This window comes from Ictalurus punctatus, chromosome 1 (assembly GCF_001660625.3).
Source record: "Ictalurus punctatus breed USDA103 chromosome 1, Coco_2.0, whole genome shotgun sequence".
Lineage (NCBI taxonomy): Eukaryota > Metazoa > Chordata > Actinopteri > Siluriformes > Ictaluridae > Ictalurus > Ictalurus punctatus.
The window spans coordinates 18,844,983-18,864,030 of NC_030416.2; the positions used below are offsets into that span (position 1 = coordinate 18,844,983).

Sequence of the window (19,048 nt, forward strand, 5' to 3'; positions counted from 1 at the left end):
TACAATTTTAAGGAAAAAAAGTAATATATGGTATATACACATTTTAGAGCAACGTATGCTTCCATCCAGATTCCAACCCATGTTTACTTCTGAAAGACTCTGCCTCTCTAAGATACTCTTTTTATACCCAGTCATGTTACTGACCTGTTGCCAATTAACCCACAGCTGTTTCTTTTTCAAAATTGCCTTATTTTTTCCCTTAAACATTTGATATGTTTTCTGTGTTCTATTGTGAATAACATATGGGTTTATGAGATTTGCAAATCATTGCATTCTGTTATTATCAACATTTTACACAGCGTCCCAACTTTTTTGGAATTGGGGTTGTATAAAATAATGTTAATATTTATATAATATACTTATTACTTGTTAATATACTTTTCCTTGTCTTGGACCACTTCTTAGAAGGCTTTGCCTTGTAATGTTGATTACACCCATATTGAGTAGCTTTTCTTTAAGTTCAGATCTTTCATCTTCATATGATGTACAGTGAAGAAGTACATGTTCCACTGTCTCTGACATACTGCAATATATGCATCGTCCTGTTTCATGTTTTCCTATTATAAATCGGGAATGATTTAGGTCTGAATGTCCTATTTTAAGACGAGTAATAATTGTATCCTTTTGTTTATTATAGACTATCCTCGCTGTATTAACTTGCTTTTGAATACTGTATGGTTGCCTTCCTTTGAGTTGTCTGTCCTGTTTCTCTTGCCACTTCATTTTAATATATGTTTTTTTGTTTGTTTGTTTTGTTTTTACCTCATTAGTACTTAATGGGATATCTGAATATCAATATTTGGGTGTCTTAAAGCATGTTTAGCCTATATATCAACAGTTTCATTGCGCATTGCCTTCCACTCCCACATGTGCTGGTACCCATAAAAATAACAGGATTAACTGCATGTTGTGGATGCTGAATAAGCTTGCAAAAAATTTCATATATTATATCTTGTCTTGATAAATATCGTCTACTTGAGAGGCTTGCTAAAGCTGAGAGAGATTCAATACATACTACCACATTCAGTGTCTGAACATCCTCCACCCAGTCAAGGGATAACAAGATTGCTATAAATTCTGTTGAAAAGATGGATATATGGTTTGTTGTCCTATTCTTCTTGCTGATGTTAAATTTGTGAATATGTATCACCACAGCTTTGTAACCTAATATAGGACCAGAACCAGTTATAAATATACTGGATCTAAATGTTGCTTAATAACAATTTATTTAAAGACATGCATTCCTTTCGTCAATTTTTCCTGCAGCTGGATATCAAACTGAGGCATAAGAAATAACCACAGAGTATTAGAGATAACAACAGTAGTACTAACTGTAATATCCATAATGTATCCTTGGAGGCAGTCTACCCAAAGCTTCTAATTCTGTTATCTCCGTGCTCCCAAAATTCTTCCAACACTTTCTGTACTGGGTGTCTCCCGAAATCTAATGGTGTCTCCCCATCTCTACCTGCAGGGCTGGAACTGAGGAAGTTATTCTTTCTGAACTGCTTCAATCTTTCAAATTATATTTGATTTTGCAAACCCATACACCATGCTCCCATAATCTAAAGAGGACCTAATTAATGCACATTATTTCCATTTTAAAGACTGTCGATTATCATCCGGGTTCATATCTCAGCTCCTGCCAGACATCTTAAATATATTTATGCCTTTTTTGCATTTTATTATCAACTACTTAGCACATTGCATCTCAAAGGTCAGCCTAGAGTCCATCCACATTCCCAGATATCTTATCACTGATACTTGTTCCAGTGTCTGGACATACATTTTCAAATTCATTTTTGGGATGATTTTTCTTTTTTGAAACACATCACCTGAGTGTGGCCACAGATAATCTGAAATTCCACTTACTGGCCCACTTCTCCACTTCATCACTTGGTGTCTATATGTTTCTTGTTAAATGTGCGATATTATGCCCTCTTTTCCGTATTGCGCCATCATCAGCATATAATTATCTCTCAATATCTACATTAACTTGATTGAATACATCATTTATTATTATATTGAATAGTACTGGACCACATATACTACCCTGTGGGGTACCAATGTCTATTGATTATGTTTCAGAGTATGTTTTTTCCCACTCTAACCTTCATTGCACAGCCAAATAAAATCCATATTAATTTCAGAATACAGAAGAGTTTTGAGAAATAGAGTCCCCTGCTGGTGTGTTTTTGTAAATAATGTTTTATAATAATAATAATAAAAAAATAAATCTAAACATAAATAAATATTACCCTACTCAATAGTGTTTAGAGAAGACCAGCAAGTATTTTTGTCCCAAGGCTAATTTGTTCAAATAAGCTATGATAAATGGCTTTTGGATTTGGATCTTCAAAAATATTGGAGAGGTTACATAAAACACAGACTAGCTGCCCTAATCCAAATGTACAATGTTTATTTTCCCAGTTCCCTGCGCTGATATTATTATATATTTGTTTTCCAGTTTACTTGTATGCCTTTGGTTCAGCACTGAGATCACTGAATTGCTCTGGGACATTTTGCTCAGCAAGCTATGGGGAACTTCCTGTGTGTATATTAAGGAGTAAACAGTAGTGTTCTACATGTGCTGGTCCAATGTTTAAATCTGTTTATGTACCTTATTGATGCATCATGAGATGTTTTTTGTGTTTGCTTCAGACATCCTGTTTATTAAAGTTTTTAAGGCCATCATTTGTTTCATGTAGTTTGTCTCCACATGAGTTTGCTAATGGCATCACATCCAACTGTTGCTGAAACATTTATTGCTCTGTCTGCTTTTTATGGTTTACAGACATTACTCATTTTCCAATCAGCACACCTGTATATGATTCTCACTACCATTAACATGATACCTACTTCCACATTGCAATTTGGCAGTTCTATTTAAATCCATCTGGTTTACAAATATTCTGACATATGTAAGTCTTTTATTTGTTTTTAATGGCCATGTGTATTATAACATAACTGCATACAGAAGAGTGACAAATCAAAGAAAAACTTACATAAAGTTGCCCACACAAGCCGCCAAATCAGCTTCAGTGTGCTTGGCATAGATAGTTTATGAAATTGTAATGTAGGCATGAATATCATTCTTCCAAAGGGTGTCTCCTCAATTTGTGTTTTGATGATGGTGTTGGAGAGCGCTATCTCACACTTCACTCCAAAATCTACTGCAGATGTTCAACTTGGTTGAGATCTAAATGCCATAGTGTATGATTCGCATTACTTTCATCCTCATTAAACCAGTCAGTGAGCCCTTGTGGCCTTTGGACTAAGATAGAAATGTTTCATCATAGGATAAAGCAGAATGATTTATCCTGATTAACAGTGACTCTTCCCTCTAAGGGGACCAATGGAACTCTGGCCATGTTATCATATGCCTCACCTCTCATAGGCCTAGTTCCAAAGTGCACACAAAGTTACGTGTTTGAATGTGGAAAAGAAATCAGAGTATTATTTCTGTTTTCTGATTGAAGCTGCCATTAAGTTGGAGAGCATCAGTGAGTATGTCATTTGGCCTATTTTATTCATTTTATTCAAGATTTTTAAGGGCATTAGAGACAGATTCATGGCATTGTTGTCCCACAGACTTTGCAGGGTCATGTGCGGGGCATGAGACTTCTCATTTATTCCAGACGGAAGACTATTCATAGGATTACCAGAAGGAGGCAGACTGCTTTGCGAGGAGAAAGAACAAAGGTCAGAGAGGAAAAAAAAAGTCATCTTGAGTGCAAGAAGGCCAAATTCTCATTCCATATATATTTGTATTCTTTGTAGAGCTATTCATTACATAAATGTAACCTCACAAACAGTTTGCATTCAAATTACATATCTTATTGCTTAGGTGTGATTTTTGTTTGTTTTGTTTAGATCCAATCTTTCTGCTTTTGATGGTTCACATTTTTAATATAAGGATCCATACAAACACTAATGTGAGCCAGAATGATTTATCATAGGCAGAAATATTAGATCTAAACAAAATAAGCAAACAAACAAATCAAACCTAAGCAATAAAGCATGTAATTTGAATGCAAACTGTTGGGTGCTTTTTAGTAAGGAATATCTTTACACCTCCAATATCTATGACCTTTTCACATTTTAAAAATCAATCTAAAGCTACTCAAATGAAAATGTCGTATTTGTAAAACCATCATCACAGTAATGACAATCTGAATTTTCATTATAAAGATGATTTCCATGTACATGGCACAAACAAACAAACAAACAAACAAACAAACAAACAAACAAACAAACAAACAAACACATGAATTCTGATCTGACTATTTTTATTACAGTTACATGGCCACATATTAAATATGCACATATGAAAGCGGTTCAAATCCAATTTAAAAAGATCTTTAACCTGATCTGATCCTAACAAATTCAAACAAGTGAGGGTCCTGTGTTTGGATTTAAATTCATACCATATGAATAAAGTCATTAAAAAAAACCCTGATAAACCTAACCTTAATATTAATACACTGAACTTTATATATATATATATATATATATATATATATATATATATATATATATATATATATATAAAGATTCAAGATTTTGATACACATCCTCCACTAGTTCAGAAGGAAACTGCATTCACAAGCTCTGGAAAACATCAGAGCTTTGTCTCACTGTGTCTGCAAGTGTTTTAGTGGATATATTTACATTGTTAAGCATTAGTTTCCTGCATTACGGAGGAATGGCAACCAGAGACAGATAAATGCATCCCGTTTAATGATGTTTGTCATTATTCTGGGCATCTAATCGTGCTGGAATTTTCATAATCATGTGAACTTTATGTCGTGTTGAAATTCCCAGCTAGTCTTTGCCTAAATTCCATACATTTTCTTTAGACATTATACAGGCTTCCACATGTCTGCGTATCAAGCTCATGTCAGCTGCTTTTCATCATCAGGTCTTTATTTAATGATTTGACAGTGCTTCTTTTTGCATGTAAGAGGATCTTTAAATTAAATAAGTCACACATTCTTCATCATTTACTGTGTTTCACCTTATTCATCAAATGTTCATTGTGCAAGCAGATATTTTGGTCAAAATTTACACAAACAATTAATCAAATTCATACTATTGTTATTTATTACAAAGTTGAAACATTTGCTGGAAGTTCAAAGTACAGCTATGTGGCAGAGCCAGTTTTGTGACAATATCCTGTGTGAAGAGAGACTTGTGTATCCTTGTTATTTCTGCTCTGTGGACACAAAGCCTTTATTGTCACTGACACTTGGCAAATATATGCTGTCAGTGTTCACCTGACATTCTGGGACTTTAGTTAATCTGAAACAGAAACATGGCCACCTTACACACACACACTTACATAAAACATGATCATAAAATGCATATTAGGCATTTTGGCAGGTGTACAGTATCCTTCTGGAACAAGGTACAGTTTGTGTACACTCACCCTTTGTATGTGTAATACTCAGGTTTCTAACAAAGTAGTCACACTTTTATTATAGTTAATTATGACCAATAAGGAATGAATTACCCGTTAATGAATTACCTGTTACTCCAGCAAAAATCTCATGTCTCATGGTCATACTTAGGAATGTCTGTAATATGAGAGACTCATGACACAGACACTTACCATGTCTATGAGCTCAGTAGTGTGTGAGAGCTGGAAGAGATTGTGGGCAGAGGTACGTCAAATGCAATTCTTCTAGCTGATGACACACGTTGCTATGATTAGAAATCTGTGAGCTAACAAGGACACTGATGCATCACATCATGTTACTTATTATATGTTGGTATATGCCATCTTAATTCCTTGATCAACTGGGCAGTGAAATTCAACAAGTTTGGATGAGAAAAATATTAGGACAGATGAGAAATTATTCCAGAGGAAATTATATTGTCCATCCATCCATCTTCTGTACCACTTATCCTTCCTTCAGGGTCACAGGGGAACCTGGAGCCTATCCCAGCGAGCATTGTGTACAAGGCAGGGTACACCCTGGACAGGGTGCCAGTCCATCGCAGGGCACACTCACACATGCATTCACACACCCATTCATACACTAAGGACACTTTAAACATGCCAATCAGCCTACCATGCATGTCTTTGGACTGGGGGAGGAAACCAGAGTACCGGGAGGAAACTCCCACAGCACGGGGAGAAGATGCAAACTCCGCACACACAGTGGGTATCGAACCCCCAAACCTGCAGGTGTGAGGTGAACCCGCGAACGTGCTAACCACTAAGCCACTGTGCACCCGGAAATTATATTGTGTATTTTAAAAACTTAACCAATTTGACTTGTTTTGGTGATGTGTAGAAGATAATGCGAAATGAGATTGACTCCTGGGCCAGACCTTCTCATGAAAATAATTTCAGTCTCTTGTTTAACTACATATATACAACATTAATAAAGACATCAAATATCAAAATGCTTTCACTCAGACAGGATGACTTCTGCTTTCGTGGAATTCCTTAAAAAAAGAAGCAAACATTAAACTTTTATACATAATGAGTGTTTTATACATAGTTCTTTTAAACAAATATGCTGACTGCATGCTCAAAACATCTTTGGTTAAGTAAAGCTTTGATAAGTAAGGTTTACAGCGTTTGGCTCTGTGTCTCTCCAGCAAACTTTCCTTTCATCAGCTCAGCCCATGGAATGCTCTGGTCATGCCAGCCTCTCATCATACCAGCTGATAAAGGCCACTCTGTATTATCCACAGTTTTGTGCATTGCCAGCTGTGATATTGTCACTATGTGACAAAAGAGACTCATTTAATGAGTTCATGAGTTTCTCCTAAGTCAACTTCCTGATCCTGGGATTGCTAAAGGATAAATATTCTGCATGTCTATATACTTGTTCTGCAGAAACAAGCTCAAGTGGTTTTAAAGCTGCTGTTTCATGTGGTGTGAGAAAATAAAAAGGCTAAACTCTGGGAATTTATCATTTTGTAGGATAAATGGCATGGCATCTGTGGAATGTTAGATCATTAGTAGTCATTTGACAACAAACACTTTGTCTTTAATTTTTCAAGCGTGAAGTAAAAAAAATGGTCTCCTCCACCAGCTGAAATCACATTCAGAAACATTTAGAGGAAAGGAAGTGTAATACAGAGTCCATTTAAAGTCTCTGGGAAAAGTAATTTAACTAATAATGATCTTAAATACATGTCTGCTAAAGATATTTATCGGTTGAACCAGAGGCTGAATTAGAAAAACAAACAACTCTCTGGAGATTGAGGTTCTCTAAGTGCTTCTTTTGAAGGGCTAACATAACTTTATAATGCATACAGGCTTATTTGACATTCCACAACAATGAATCAACCACCCTCTCACCATCTGCATCGAGTATCCAGTCACACGCTGCTCATATGATCAATACCTCAGTTAACAAGTGTTGTGTTGGGTTTCTGAGAATCAAGCAGTACTGATACTGTTGTTTAGCATTATCATTTAATATTATTAATATCCTTTCTTAAATTCTTGAAAGGCTGTTATTCATCCAGAGTGGAATGGTATGAATGGTTTTCCATAGGACTTGTAATGATCATCCCAGGAGGCCATTTAATTCCAACCACTAAGCTGGAGTTAGCTTAGCATTTGTTTTCCCAGATGATGGAGATCAGATCAAAGGGCACTCTCCTCCTCAGCGCCTGCTCTTAAAAAAAAATAGACAAACTTTATATGGGGGTTGTTTTCTCGTTCTTGTTTTTCATACTAATCCTGGAATTTATTTTTTTTTTCTGCACCTTTTTTTTTTTTTTTTACAAATTGTTTCCAGTTTTTCTTTAACAGTAGTGAAAACTATTAAGGTAAAAATATGTCATGTAAAAATCTCTACATCATTATTCTTGCTAAACATTAACTTTGTGATGGTGAATTTCCATAATTTCAACAGAACTAGACACACTCATAGTATTGTGGCTTTATGAGAGGGAACTACAACTGATACCATGAATAGGTTCTCATTATACAGACACAACAGTTTCCTGCAAACATGGTTGCGCAAAGAAATACACAACCTCTTATTGAATTTTCAGATATATGCTATAGATACATACTTTGTCATGTAAGCACATGATTATTTGGGCATTCAACATCTAACCACAATCATTCAATGGTCAAGCTTAAACTCTGGCCATTCACGTCAACCCAAGAGTGCCAGGTGACCTGCTGGTCCTCCACTCAGTCATAGAACCCTAGTTACAGACATGACCTCAATTCTACTCCCTTCATTCTGCACTGCCAGGGCACTTTCCTTCTGAACTAGCGGAGGCTGTGTATCAAAGTTGTCACAAAGGTTTATAACATGTCCTGATGGTACACCTCACCAGACAACAACAGACATCACTAATAAACAGTGCAAATAGTATATTTTTACGGAGACTTAGGATCACGTAAATATTAATACTATTTCATATGGGTGAACAGAATCACTCAAGGTATTGATACTGGACCCTACTGAGGATAAAAATATACAAGAGATTGGGAAAACTGACAAAGTTTCAACAATTCACACAACCCATAAATTTATGGACTGTTTTAGGATTAGTTATTCTGCATCTGCAGCACCCTCACATCAACATGCCAACTGAAACAGTACACCACTGTCTTATTCATCAACATAGTCAACCTAATATTGCAGATTTAAACATAACACAATAAGCAAAAATGAAAGGATTAGAGCGCTACACTCAGCATCTCTGAATTGCTCCGAGAAGATTGGAATAGAGGGCAAGTGTGGCCCTTTTATAGGCTGTAGACATGGGGTTACGGTAGGTCAAAATGTGAAGACTGTGCTATTGGCAAGTGATCAAGCAAACAGGAAAACTTCAATGATTCAGAAGCAAACCACCCTGGTGGTCCTGGCCAAAAGGAAGTAGAACCTAAAGATTATTTAAAAATAGATGAGCATTCTGTATTTGAGGAACACCAGGCAAGTGAATGAAAACATTAAAGCAACCTTTTAAAAAAACGACACAGTCGCGTCAGAGCTTCTGCCAACCAGTTTACGGTTGAAACAGCAGTGGCAGTAATTTCAGCATCAGATATCACGATCTAGACATGCGTCATATGTACAGATTTCCTAAAACAATTTCCACTTTCAAAGACATAATACAAACTACAGGCTAAGTCATTTTGTCTACTAATTCCAAAAAGGTCTAATAAAAAGCACTGAATCTAATCACAGAGAGAGAGAGAGAGAGAGAGAGAGAGAGAGAGAGAGAGAGAGAGAGAGAGAGCATAAACAAATCAATATTATAAAAGTTTTCTGTATACTATTGCTTAGCAAATGCAATGTCCATATAAAAACAAAGTGAATTAAGAAGTGCCTCAATTTCTACAGAAAACAAAAACAGTCAGAAGGCAGATTAAAACTTGAGTGAGTTCTTCCTGACCTGAGGTAGCAATTATAAATCTCTAAAACGGATTAACAAAACAATCATGAGACCCAATCACAGAGTTTAAATCAAGCACGTAACCATATAAACACATAATACATCTTAGAAATATGTTGTTAGTATTAGAGGAAAATGTGGCTTTCTTTTGTCCATTAATCCCTTAAAATCCCAAATTATGATGATGATTAATATTGTTTTCCATCTTGTAGTATTTTATTTAGTAACTACAGTGATAGTAACTACTAATAGGAAAGAATGTAATATGTGTCTGGACCTGCTCATAGGCTCTAGGAGATTAGGGGGTTAAATGAGTGATAAGCAGTTGGCTTGATTCACTCATAAAGTGTCTTTTCTCTCACTTCAGTTCATGTACTTTATGTGTCAATGTCACGTCCATATAAGAGCAAAAGGTGAATGAGATTTATAGAGGTGTTCTTTACAAGGCAGACTGATTACAGACATAACAGCAGCAATCTAAGGACAAGAACTCTATGCGGGTTGTATAACATCTGAGCAACAAGAGCCAGAAGGCAGGTTAAAACTATGAGTGTGTTTGTCCTGACTTGATCTATCCATTACTCCTGCAGTGTAGATACTTTAACACACACAAAGTTAGACACAGTTATGATAAGAACATCCGCGTTGGCTTGAATCCCTGAGTACGAATGTTGCCTGTAAAAGCATGCTCAGGTGTTACATATTGTTTTGAGTTTTGTTTTGTATAGTACAAGGATCATGTCTGTACTCTTTAGACAGTTATATCAGATATGGCTCTTGCAATCAAAGCAGTCTAATTCACTTCAAGCCTCCATAACAAAAGTCAACCAGGGTAAGAGTATCTCTGGACTGCATGCCTTTACAAGTTGAAAAGTGTAGTCAGAAGGGATGTATCCCTTGCCAATTCATGTTCAGTTTATAAACTATAACTATAACTATTACTACTATAATACAACATAGTATGCATAGGTCCACTTTTAGGATTATGACTTCTATTATGATTTCCTTACAGTATGTAATGTAACACAGTATAACATTTATAAACCATTCCTACACACACACACTTCCTTTTTTTGTTTTGTATAGATGCATCTTGCATGCTGTACACAGTTTATTCATAACTCACTTGTAACAATACACATTGTCACAACAGCTTTACAGGAATCCGGATGTAGGCGTATGTCCTTAATGAGCAAGCCAGAGGTAACAGTGGTGAAGAAAAACTCCCTGTCACGACATGATTAAGTAATGTTAAGAGGAACCAGACTGAAAAAGGAACCTATTTCTTTTTGAATTACACCAGATAGCGGGATTATAAATTGTTACTTTTCTAAAGTTTTATACTCTGTCGATAAACAACACTAAGTGTTTTGAAAGAATAGTTTTATTATTACAACAGCAGTTCTTAAGTACTTGTCTACAAAAAATTGCATTTATAAACTGTACATAAACAAAAAATATAAACATTCGGACATTGACAAAGTTATTGTTATTTTAGCTGTTATTAAATTAAGGACTTTATATCAGAGTCCAAATGCAAATGGCACACTTGACCTTGACCTAGACCTTTTATCTGATTATTGCAAGTGAAATAATGAGGGAATAACACACACTTGATCATGGAATAGCTGAACAGCCGAGCAGACAATTGTCCAATTACATGGTCCCTTAAAAAAAGGAGGGGGAGGGGGACTACATATAGATAGAGTTGTAATTTCTACACCGTTGACCTGATTTGGATGTAAATACCCTCACAATAAAGCTGAATTTGCTCATTATTTAATTCATTCTTTATTTTCAACTCCTGGTAGAAATTAAATAACAATTACTTTGTCATTATCCAAATATTTCATGTCATATCATGTCACTTTTCATGTGGCGCTTTACATGATAATTGGTACTCATTGCTGATTCTTTTGGATTTCTGGATTCTATTAAGATAAGATAAGATAATCTTTATTAATCCTCATATGAAGAAATTAGGGTCTTAAGAACAGCCTCAAGTAGGAGTAGAACATCACATGCACTGTCAAGGCACACCAGAGGATATTATTTCTGGGCAGTTGAGGATACATAATGAAACTCAATCTTATCCAATAATGGTTCAGTTTTCCTTCTGTGTGGTTGCCCTCATCTCCTTCTCAGTCCAGTAAACTATTACAAGTAATGCATAGTGCTAAGAAGATCATAGGATGCCTGCTCACTCCCATGAATAAAATATTCACTGCCAGAGAGTCAGACCATTGCTAATGACCCCACACATCCAGGAAACCAACTTTTTCAGAAGCTACTGTCAGGCAGGTGCTACTATATGCACCAAGAAAGCTCCTTGCTGTGTGATATCAGAATTAGCAACCAAAACTTATGAGGTTTTTCTGGGTTCTGGACTCATACTTACTCAATCCATGCAGTTTATCATCTACTATTTATTAATACTATATTTACTAGACACATCAATATCAGTATACTGTACCTGGACCACAAAAACTCATACAGTCATGATGTCCTGCACTGAACATACAAATACATAATCTACCTCAGAGGAATGTACTGTACCTCGCATGATAACAATTCAAATTATGCACCTTATATGTATATGTGTATTTTCAATGCATCTTGTAAACTCTGATCTGTCTTTGTATTTGTATGTTCACGTGTGACACTGTTCAATGTGTGTATCTTACTTTGTGACACTTATGTTGCATACTAGATGTTCAACGCACCAATTACACCAAGAGAAACTCCTATGCATGTCAGTGCTCTCTGATCACATAATATATTGTCAAATAAAGTTTCTGGACATATGATCATATGAGCTATTAATTTAATTTAAATGTGTCTGTTTCTTTTACTTAATGTAACTCATACTATATGTATCAGTCTTAGTGTAGGGAGAAGTTGCTGAAGGTGGGGCATTGAGCAATAAATGAATTGTCACCCCAGAGCAGTTTACTCCTTTAGGGTGTAAATGACTAGCTAATACTCCCGCACAAAATAGTGCTTGAACAAGCAGTTGACTTTTTTGTTAAGACAAACATTTTAGGTAAACATTCTAGTGAGAGGAGGCTGAAGACTAAATTCCTGAGCTTTAAAACTTAATTTCATTTTATATTCCAGAGGAGGGAAGGAAGTATCAAAAGTAAACAAGTGCAACTGTATCTGCCATTGTTCAGAATGTGTCATATGGGTATGGACATACAAAGCATAACACCCAAATAGGCCTTTTGGTTTCATTCTTTCAGTGTTTAGATAGCATTCTATTTTATTTTATATTGTATAACACATAATCCTTCATTTATTTATGATATATTTAAAAGACATAACTTGGGTATGGGAAAGTTTTTTCTTTTCTTAAATAGCCATTCCTCAATACCTTACAAGAACTTGGATACTGCTGCAAATGGTGTGATAAGAAAAAGTCCCCTGAGTCCACACATTCCAAATTGGAACCACATGTGAATAGACACAGCTGGGTACGGACATTTCTTCCCTACAGAGTTGCTGAAAATCTTTTGAAAATAACAATGTATAAGGCTGAGTGATGTGGTTTTAATCTGTCACCGATTGAGGGGGAAAAAAACTTAAATGCTTCTTTGTAATAATGGATATATTATGGGCATGGGAACATGTAATACATCTACACTGTTTTCTTTCTGTATATTTGGGTCGATCAATGTCTCTATGTTTGTTTGTTTGTTTTTTATATTTGATAGGCTTCATTGTGGTGAATGCAGAACATTCACAGAATGTTCGGTCTCCAGAACAAGAGACTGATCATAAATAAGAATCATTATAAAAAGTAACATTTTTCCTGTTATACATAAAGCCTAAGTCACTGGCTAGCTTACTGCACAAGGCTGAAAACAGTACTGCACTTAGATGTTAGCGTTGAGGAATGCTTTTACCTAAAGGGAAGGAATGTACTCTGCTTATCAGACATCTGTTCCCAACTCAGCGATAAGAGCACCTTTAAGTCCACAGCATGTTATGCGACTCTGTGGCTTCAGAGGTGTCTGTCTGTGTTGGCCAAGTAAATGCCTGTAATGTCAGCGCTCCTAAAGGAAAGTGTGTTAACTGAAAAGGAATGCCATGGTTACACTTTGCAGGTGGCACTGAAGTGCTTCCAGGCCTGTTTATTTGAAAGTTTGGAAAACATGTGTATAGTGTGAACATTTGGATACCAGGAAGACTCAAACCTTAAAATTACTAGGCATTACACTCACCTATTCCCTTTCAAAAGGTAATCACAAAACCTGAGCCAAAATTTCAAAGCTGTAAACATGTTTCCACCTGTAATGCTGACAGGAAGAGCCGTGCCCATTCTATAGTTCCCAAGAAATGACACATTAAAATACCACAAACCCTATTTCCAAACACTAAGAACAAAGATTTTGACATGTACAGTCAATTACAGCAGACCAGTAGATAGAGGTGGTGTTGATAATGTGTCACCAGTGGTGTTTACTTAGAATTCTTAGACAGCTCTGTATAACAGGATGTCTGTTTCGCCTGACCCATCCAGATAATATCATGTCATGTCTTCAGACAGGTTTTTTTGAGATTTCACTCACAGAGGTTTCAGAGTGAGGCAATAGTTTTGAAATGAATTTGTGTAGAAGACAACAATGGAGCAAACAATGGGGCCCTTGTTTTTCTGCATGTTTTTCTTCAACATCAAGACTACAGAACACATGTGAGGGCACTTTTCAGACCCATTGTTAATAATAATAATAATAATAATAATAATAATAATAATAATAATAAATGCTAATCCTGGAAATGGAAATTATGCCAATTAAAACATAGACAACATTAGAAATTCAATTCAGTAATTTTTATGTAGAGTAGCCTCCACTAATATTGGCACCCTTGGTAAAAATGAGCAAAGAAGGCTGTGAAAAAATATCTTTGTTGTTTAAACTTTCGATCTACAGTTCAAAAAATTCACAAACATGCTCTGCTCTCATGGATATCAAACAATTGCAAACACAACACCGGTTTATCAAAAAAAAATTATCATTGTTAAATATAGGTGTGCAACAATTATTGGCATCCTTTTAGTCAATAATTTGTGCTATCTCCCTTTGCCAAGATAACAGCTCTGAGTCTTCTCCTATAATGCCTGCTGAGGTTGGAGAATACATGGGGATCTGAGACCATTCCTCCATACAGAATCTCTCCAGATTCTTCATATTTCGAGGTCCACGCTTGTGGACTCTCCTCTTCAATTCACCCCACAGGTTTTCTATTGGGTTCAAGTCAGGGGACTGGGATGGTCATGGCAGGACCTTGATTTTGTGGTCAGTAAACCATTTCTGTGTTGATTTTGATGTATGTTTTGGATCATTGTCCTGCGGGAAGATCCAACCATGGCCTATTTTAAGCGTTCTGGCAGAGGCAGTCAGGTTTTCATTTAATATCTGTTGATATTTGTTAGAGTCCATGATGCCATGTATCCTAACAAAATGTCCAGGTCCTCTGACAGAAAAACCGCTCCAAAACATTAAAGAACTACCACCATATTTAACCATGGGCGTGAGGTACTTTTCCATATGGCTACCTCTCTGTGTGCGTCATAACCACCTCTGGTGTTTATTGCCAATAAGCTTGATTTTGGTTTCATCTGACCATAGAACCCGATCCCATTTGAGGTTCCAGTAGTGTCTGGCAAACTGAAGATGCTTGTGTTTGTTTTTGGATGAGTAGAGACTTTTTTCTTGAAACCCTTCCAAACAGCTTGTGGTGATGTATGTGACTTCGGATTGTGGTTTTGGAGATTTTCTGACCAAAAGACGCAACTAATTTCTGCAATTCTCCAGCTGTGATCCTTGGAGATTTTTGGGCACTTGAACCATCCTCTTCACAGTGCGTTGAGCCAATATAGACACACGTCCAATACCAGGATGATTCATAATATTTCCAGTTGACTGGAACTTCTTAATTATTGCCCTGATGGTGGAAATTGACATTTTCAATGTGTGTGCTATTTTCTTATGGCCACTGCCCATTTTGTGAAGCTCAACAACCTTTTGCTGCACATCACAGCTATATTCATTGGTTTTACCCATTGTTATGAGTGACTAATGGAATGTGTTGCCTCATATTTATACCCCTGTGAAACAGGAAGTCATGGTTTAACAATTTCCTGTTCCTAGTCACCAGGTGTACTTAAAAATGTAAAATATCAATGGAAATACATTTCAAATATATTTTTCTCATATGAATTCATAGGGGTGCCAATAATTGTTGCACACCTATATTTAACAAAGATTTTTTTTTGGATAAACCTGTGTTTTGTTTGCAATTGTTTGATATCCATAAGAGCAGAGTATTTTTCTGAGTTTTTTAATAACGAAAAGTTAAACAATGAAGACAATTTTTCACAGCCTTCTTTGTCCATATTTACCATGGGTGTCAATATTAGTGGAGGGCACTGTATACTACGAACGAGCTGATATGCAAATTTAACATTCTAATAATTGTAATAAAACACTGTATGAGGTAATATGGGCAAGGGAAATCATCATTTAGTTACTGGAACAAATCTAGAAATGTAAAGAGTGATTTTTCCCCAGAATGAACTCCATCAAGCCTATTAACAGTGCTATAAAGTGTACAATACACACTGACCTGAGTTAAAGTACTGGTACTCTAATAATCATTTACTTGTGTAAAATAAAAGTAGCGATTATGAACATGACTCAAGGAAGAATAAATAAGTTGTCTGATGAAAAACTACTTGAGAATGAACTCCATCAAACCTATTAACAGTGCTATAAAGTGTACAATACACACTCACCTGAGTTAAAGTACTGGTACTCTAATAATCATTTACTTGTGTAAAATAAAAGTAGCGATTATGAACATGACTCAAGGAAGAATAAATAAGTTGTCTGATGAAAAACTACTTGAGAATGAACTCCATCAAGCCTATTAACAGTGCTATAAAGTGTACAATACACACTCACCTGAGTTAAAGTACTGGTACTCTATTAATCATTTACTTGTGTAAAATACAAGTAACGATTATGAACATGACTCAAGGAAGAATAAATAAGTTGTCTGGTGAAAAACTACTTGAGTATTTACTTTACCGTTTACTTTTTTACATGTCTACAATTGACACCACTAATCCAAAAATGTCAAATATCTGAGAAAAGCATTTTTTAAACAATTATTTAGCCATGTGAGCTATCATGATGTGAACATCACTTTGATTATCAACAGTATATGAATAAAGATAATGTTAGCTGGTTCAATGCTGTGTGGGTTATAGCAGATTGCTAGGTTCCTTAGCTAGCTAGCTCATATTAATTCATACATATTCCTAGCTACATAGTTAGCTATCTAGTGAAGATGCCCCTTACACATTGTCCTGAGCATCACCTATAGGCTGTAGCACCACATATACAGATACAGAGCGTTCACACTGTAAAGCATCAAAAGATCTGGCTAGTCTAGCTCACTCAGCGAGCTAATGGCTTATCTGGATATTTAGATGTTGAGCTGTGAAATGACAATATCGGTTTTGGTTCACATAATTAGCAGATTATGATTATCAGGGCTGAATGTGTGTGTGATCGTGTGCCCTTTGATGGACTGGCACCCTGTCCAGGGTGCCCCCCGCCTTTTGCTGGATGCTCCCTGGGATAGGCTCCAGGCTCCCCCGCGACCCTGAAAAGGAGTAAGCGGTTGAAGATGGATGGATGGATGGATAGATGGATGGATTATCAGGGCTTTTCCTTTAAATCATTTAAGATTGAAGGTACCTGATAAATTGTTCCAGGTATGCTCAACTGTCTCCTCTGTCTCAAACTCTGCTGCTGCTGGCTAAGCATTTGGTTTAGTGTAGACTTCTGGCAGGAAACTGTTTTATTTCGATTAATTCTCAAAGTTCTCAAATTACTAAATAATTTCAAATTTGCACATATTGTCTTTTATTAAGCTTACTGTCTTCTGGGGTTAATTCTGTACCTGTAATCAAATCAAATCCAATGAATTTGAATATTTTATTTAAAATTGATTTAATTACAAAAAACCCCCAAAAACAACAACAAAAAAACAACTACCATTACAGTGAAACATGTACTCAGGTACTGTAAGTGTACATTTAGTATGTCAGTTTCTACCTCTGCTTATCAATGAAAGGATAACTTTATTGTATCTTTATCTGAAAAGATATTACTTCCTAGCACATGTGACTAATGCAAAGTAAGCAACCAACACAGAAACTACTGCGGATCACTCATAAAAATGTTTCTTCTTTATTCTTCATGTGAAAGTGCTTAGTGTTAATTTTTTTTCAAAACTTTTATAAATATATGTTGTTGTTGTTTTAATCCAACACTACATACTCTTATTTATTGACCAGTGCTATGTTATAAAGTATTATGCTATATCAATTGACTGGCAAACCATATGACATGCAAAGATATTACAAATAATAACAATGCATTTATAAATTATGCATTGCACTTACTATTCTCACATGCTGGGCTGCTAAAACATGTATAGCACACCACATGGGAATGTGTAATGGAACAGTGAATGGCTAATACATTAAGGAGGGGTCTGAGTCACTGTACTCTATATTTAGACAGGATCAGAATTAATTGGAAATATATGACACAGTTTGAATGTCAGCTAAGGTTTAAGTGAAGCATAGTAATGTGGTATGTAAAGTGTATTGTCTGAGAGAGAGAATTCAGATTCAATGTAGGACATGAAATACCTCTGTTGATCCATGAATAGTCTGCTCAGTCTAACATGTTTCATCTAAGAAGTAGCTTCATGAGTAGTGCAGATCTACAAAGGCTTTAATGTTATAATGGATCAGAGACATCCTTTGAATTATTACATTGCTACACATAATCATTAGAAAGAAACAGAAATATTGTTTACAATTATACACAGAAATAGGTAAGATATCTAAAAAGCTTCGCTTTCTGTTCACTCAGCACACTTCACTCGAGTGTGTTCACTGGGCTTTTGTGTAGAAGAAGGACTTTAGCATGCAAAACAACAAGCAAGAAGCATCCAGCCTCTAATTTGCATAAGCTTCTGAATAGGCAAAGGCATTTATTGGCACAAAGAGCTGTGCACACTGCCAGTCACATTCTCTTCTGAAAGTTTTTACAGGAAAGAATTAGTAAAAATGAGCATTGTGTAAATAAAATGAAACCCTAATGTAGTTAATTACTACATGGAATGGCATGCTCAGAATAGACATAATTTAAATTGATAAATCTGCATGATTGCACTTTTTAGAGGATAACTGTATTGTTTTTTTCCTGCTGGTTCAACTTTTAAATTCTTTATGTATACATGAAGGAATGAGACAATACTGTATATGATGGAAAAGGATAAGTGGTTCAGAGAGATGTTGTTTCAACTATAATCCAGCATTGGGCCAGAGTGCTGGAACTGAATCTGGCATAACCTGTACTACAAGCAATTAATGGTACATGACATGCACATCAATGTGGTGACTCCCAAACACCAACCTATCTTTTCCCCACAGCATTTATAGACTATTTGAAAGTATAATAAAACTGTGTAGGCAGTTAATCATGTAACAATGCAGATATAAGCACTGCTTTATGGGACTTACTTGTCTCAAGTTCTTGTGATTAATGTAAGATAGACAAGTAAACTAGACTTGCACGGT

General features: G+C 35.8%; 1 long non-coding RNA gene across 1 annotated transcript; it reads left to right on the forward strand.

Annotated features, from left to right (window-relative positions):
• Positions 1–3,359: 3,359 nt before the first annotated feature.
• On the forward strand, positions 3,360–6,389 carry LOC124628757 (uncharacterized). The gene is made up of 3 exons (XR_006983423.2): positions 3,360–3,503; positions 3,592–3,702; positions 5,919–6,389. It is a non-coding gene; the product is annotated as an uncharacterized LOC124628757 (long non-coding RNA).
• The last annotated feature ends 12,659 nt before the right edge of the window (positions 6,390–19,048 follow it).